Raw genomic sequence first — 5,810 nt, forward strand, 5'->3', positions numbered from 1 at the left:
GGAATGCAATATACCAGAAAATGAATGGCTTTTAAAAGGGGATTTATTAAGTTACAAGTTTACAGTTCTAAGACCTTAAAAATGTCCAAACTAAGGCATCACAGAAAGTACTTTGACTCTGAAGAAAGGCCAAATGACATCCAGGATTTCTCTGTCAGCTGGGAAAGCACGTGGCTGCTATCTGAGGTCCTTGCTCCCAGTTCATTGCTTTGTGCTTCTGATTCCACTCTAAGTTTCTGTGGGCCCTCAGCTTCTCCAGCACAAAACTCTGGGTTCTTGCTTGCTCAGGGGATGTCACATGTAATGTCTGCTAGGTTCCTCTCTTGGCTTCTAGTTTCAAAAGACTCTCGCAGATCCTGTGGGTCCTTCTGGTATTTTCATCTGCATCTCCAAACTTCTGCATCTCACTTCTGTGTTGGCTCTTTTAAGGACTCCAGTAAACTAATCAAGACCCACCTCGAGTGGCTGGACTCACATCACCATTTAATCAACAGGTCATACCCACAGCTGGGTGTGTCACATCTCCATGGAAATAACTTAATCAAAAGGTTACATCCAATGCCTCAATACATCCTAGAATATATTAGGCAGATAATCAAAAAGTATTGGCAAAGTCCCTTGAGGGATGGGAGAAAAAAAATTGGAACTATTAAACTTTATCATCAGGAAATCCCCTGATATTGTGTTAGACATTAGGGACACCTAAATCAATAGCCCAAGCCTTTGATCTTGAGGCTTACTCTTGTGAAGCTTCTGTAGGTAACAGAGAAGCTTAGCCTACACATGGATAAGCCTATGAGTTACTTCTGGAGGACCTCTTTTGTTTCTCAGATGTGGCCTCACTCTCATTAGGCACAACTCTGTAAGTGAAATCACTTCCTTTCCCCCTATGTGGGGCATGACATCCAAGGGTGAAAGTCTCCCTGGCAGCATGGGAGATGACTCTCAGGAATGATTCCCGCCCTGGAACAATTCCATCCTGACCGAAAGGGGGAAAAGAAGTGTAACTAATAAAGTATCAGTGGCAGAGAGAGTTTAAATAGAGTCAAGAGGTTACTCTGGAGGTCACTCTTACACAAACTTCAGTTAGACATTGCTACCTATCATAATTTGTCATTCTCAACCAAAACCATTCCAGCCAATCCTGAAGTACACATAGGACAATATATAAGATTCCACAAAGGTTCCATGCACTAGGGTAACTTTCTAGAAACCTACAACCTCCAGATGGGTCCCTGGACCAGGTAAGTCCTGACAGTTAAAGGGCCCAGCCTCTCCAGAGCATCAGCTAATTCCATCTCCCTACACCATATTATTGACAGCCCCTTCCAACTTGAAAAAGTTAGCATGGCCAAAGCCCAAATACCCTTAGAATGGGATAGAAAGATCAAAGGTGATGATGCAGTTATACAGAGAAGGTAGGGTTTAACAAACAAGTATGATATTGAACATTACACTGATATCATTGATATTTCCTCTAGTCTTCAGTTTCCTAGAGCAGCTAGAAGTAAAAACCTAAAATTCTGGAATTGTAATCATCCAAAGTCCAAAATCTGTTCTACAACTAACTGTTGTACTGTGCTTTCAAATTTATTGTGTTTGTTTTTGAGTATATATGTTATTTTTCACAAAAAGGAAAATGGTGCTGGATAGAAGACATAATTTGATGGCAAAGACATGGAATATTTAGCTGAGGAAATTTTCAAACTAAATGTGAAAAATGCAGCCAAGTTTCTCCTTTCAGCTTGTAATAAAATGTGACAAAAAAGGTGAGTTAAGAACTGAACCCTTGGGTAAATGGAACCTGAAATTGGAGGTCTGAAAAATTCAGACTTCCAGAAATTGAGACTCTAAAGGCTAAGACCCCTAATGAGGATGTAACTAAACATGGAACCAGTCAGCCATTTCAGAAAAAGTCAGGATTGGAGATGTAGTTATCCAGGAAGGACTTGTGTAAGGTCCTATTGTCTGATGGCTTTGATACCTCTATGGTACATGCTGAACCAACAATTTTTTTGTGTGATCTGTATGAATAAAACCACTGTCATTATGGGAAAAAAGGGACAGATTGAAGGAAAAATGATTTCAAAGGCAGAACCATGGAAGCTAAAGTCTGAGGCCAAGAAATCTTAGGCCAGGAAAGTAGAACCACAGATCCACGTGGAAAGGGTATCCCATGTCTTTGCCTTCAAATTATGTCTTCCATCCAGCACCATTACTTAATTTTGCCAAATTCTCTGTCACTTTGAAACAAGAGTAACTTTTCTTCCAGTTTGCAACAGACATTCATCATTTTTGTCTAAGACCTCATTGGCAGTGTCTTTAGAGTCTATACTTCTTGCAACAGTCCTTTCAAAACAGTCTAGGTCTTCTCTATCAAGTATATCACAATTCTTGCAGAACCTTCCCCTTATCCATGTAAAAAGCCATTCCAACATGCTTGGTATTTGCAAGCTGCAGCACCCCACTTCTCTGGTACTAAAATCTGTTTTGGTTTACTAATGTTTCTGGAACGCAAAATACCAAGAATGGAGTGGCTTTTATAAAAGAGATTTATTAAGTTACAAGTTTACAGTTTTAAGACCTTAAAATGCCCAAACTAAGATGTCCAGAGAAAGATACCCTGACTCTGAAGAAAAGCCAAATAGTATCGAGGATTTCTCTGTCAGTTGGGAAGGCACATGGCTGGCGTTTGAGATCCTTGCTTCTGATTCATGGCTTTGCGCATCTGATTCCAGTGACTTCTTCCCTAAGCATCTGTTGGCCCTCACTTAGCTTCTCCAGCACAAAGCTGAGATGCTTAACATCTCATGGGACAGCAAATGCAATGTCTACCGGGCTCCTCTCCCAGCTTTTGGTTTCAAAAGTCTCTGGCAGATTCTGCAGGTCCTTGTATTTTCTTCTGCATTTCCAAACATCTGCATCTGAGCATTGTGTCAGCTCTTTGAAGGACTTCAGTAAACTATTCAAGACCTACCTTGAATGGCCAAAGTCACATCTTCATCTAATCAAATTATCATACCCACAACTGGATGTGTCATGTCTCCATGGAAACAACCTAATCAAAACAATAAGTCCTATCAGTTCAACTTCAAAACATCACACCCTACAATATTCGATCAGGGTTAAAAAAACCATGGCTGCCTTAAAAGATTGGATCATGAGTAAGAGCACGTAGCTTTTCTGGGGTCCATAACAGTTTCAAACGAACATACTGAACAAGATGATTTCAAGGTTCATCCTGTTATCACTTTTATCAGAACACCATTCCATTTTATGGCTGAGAAATAGACCTTAGGATGCATATATGATGTTATTTTACCTGTTTATCTGTTGGAGTACACATAGATAATTTCTACCTTTATCTAATATGAATAACTGTGCTTTCAACATTCATGTACAAATATTAGTGCGCATCCCTACTTTCAATTCTTTTGTGCATATACCAAGAATTTTAATTGCTGGGGCATATGAATATTCTGTGTTTAAGTTTTTGAGGAACCTCTGAAGTGTACTCCCTGGTGTTTGCATCGTTTTGCATTCCCTCGAGCAAGGTATGAGAGTTCTTATTTCTTGACTTCCTCACAGTAGTTTCTTACTTTCTGTTCTTTTTAAATACAATTGCCAACCTACTGGGCAAGAAGTTTAATGCCATTATGCTTTTAATTTGCATTTCCTCACATGGATCATGTTGAGCATCTTTCATAGGAAGAAGTTGGTTTTTAAAATCATTGAATTTAATGCTCACAACTATTGTGTAACGTAAATGTAATCATCTCCCATTTTAAAAGAAAAATTCAAGGCTCACAGTGGTCAAATGTTTTGTCCTCAGTGACACATCCAGTAAGCGGTAAAGCCAGGATTTGAACCCACATCTCTCTGGCTGGAGTCTGTATTCTTGGCAGAGCTGCAACTTACACAATTTTAAGTTCCATTTAGTGTCCACAGTTGTGGTTAAGGAGTTTATTAGGGGCCAAGTTGTATATCGATTTCAAGCTCAAATTTACTGATTTTTATATTTATAGAGTACTATTCAAAAGAAACTTTCAAAAGCAATTTTACATATATTTTCTTCTTTTTTCATAAAAATATCCAGGTAGGTAAGAGGTCATATTACTTCCATCTTATAGATGAAGGGGGTGACTGATTGAAAACAGGTCTTGGGTTCCAGTTGTAATATTTTTCCATTAAACCATGCTGCCTAGTTAACCAAATAACGATATTCAAATAAACGATCAATACACAAAATATCTAGGATGAATTAGAACAGTAAAGAAAAGTATAACTACATTACACTTGGGATTTATTTGTTTAAGAGGCTATTGTAAGGAGGTAGCATATTTATTAGTATTTCCTCATCTGAAAAGGGTAAGGTCAAGAAGAAACATACCAGAACCACAAAATTATAAAAGTCACAGATAAAGGAAAGCCTGGATCTAGGAAGTATTCTTTAAAAAGTGACAGGCATGGCTATTAATAAAGTTGGAATATACCTAAACCCTATGTTAAGGAGGCCAATATGACTTTTCATAATGACGGAATCTTGGAATAGCTGGAGTACAGGTGAGAGCATTAATTCCATGTTCCTAAAATCAAGGCAAAAGATTTAAACATTTATCCAATAAATTTTAGTGTAAACTGATCCCCATTCTCTTTATATTCTGAAATTAGATTTTTGACCATAATGAATGATTATATCCAGGAAAGTGCACCCAACTGGAGTGTCTGCTTCACCCACTTTACTTGGAGTTGATTTCGCCTTACAGAGAACAACCATTACAATTAATTTCCCTCTCCCAAGATCTTAAAAATAACCAAACATTATTTAGAAATACAGGAAGTCCTATATCAAGTAATATATGAAAAATAAAAGTCAAAATGGTGTATGCACATAGTCAGCAGGTACACTGGTATACTCTGTACCAAATGACACTACAGAGTTTGCAAACTCTGTAAACTGGTGATATAGGACAGTAGTTTCCAAAGAATATACTTAATCAGACCCTCAGGTTGCCCCAGAAACCAGTATTTTAAACAAAAGATCCAGTGATTCTAGGTTTTGATTAAAAGTATGGTTTAGGAAAAGCAATTCTTACCTCACCATGTGTCAGATTAAATATACAATAAAATTAAATTATAAGTCATGTAATTGAACAATTTCTTTATACAAAGTGTTAACAGCTATCTAAATACAATATGATTTAAAGTGGTCATACAATGAAATTGTGTATGTGTGGTTGCATTCATAAAGATGAGTGTGCTGTGCGGGCCACGGTGGCTCAGCAAGCAGAGTGCCTGCCTGCCATGCCAGAGGACCCGGGTTCGATTCCCGGTGCCTGCCCATGTAAAAAAAAAGATGAGTTGTGCTAACCAAAGCTATACCAACAATGTGAAGCATTAATGGCGACGCTAACTATAAGTGGAGATGTTACTCTGAATTCACATATCATTGAGCATCAAAACCTACCAGTCTTTCAGTTCTTTTCTTGTACATTATTCTGAATCCACATTCTCTGCATCTGGTCGGGTCCCTGGATTTTATTTCATTCTCTACGTGACATTCTCCACAGATAGAGATCACTGACTGCTGCTCTGGGGGTTGCACATCCTTCTGTGTGTCCATTGCGTGTCTGCAGCAGGAAGAACCCCTCTCATTCAGGGACTGCAGTTACCCCTGCAATTGATTTTTACATGAATTTGTTTATTAACTTTTTTGTGAAGTTTTTAGTATTCTCTCTATATAGGGTCATGTCACCCATAAATAGTGATATATTAGTTCTTCCTTTCAAAGTTGGATGCTTTTAAATTAT

General features: G+C 38.2%; 1 pseudogene; it reads right to left on the reverse strand.

Moving 5' to 3' along the window:
* Positions 1 to 5,446: 5,446 nt before the first annotated feature.
* Positions 5,447 to 5,810, reverse strand: LOC143671272 (DNA-directed RNA polymerases I, II, and III subunit RPABC4 pseudogene; annotated as a pseudogene).

Source organism: Tamandua tetradactyla, chromosome X (genome assembly GCF_023851605.1).
Source record: "Tamandua tetradactyla isolate mTamTet1 chromosome X, mTamTet1.pri, whole genome shotgun sequence".
Taxonomy (NCBI): Eukaryota; Metazoa; Chordata; class Mammalia; order Pilosa; family Myrmecophagidae; genus Tamandua; species Tamandua tetradactyla.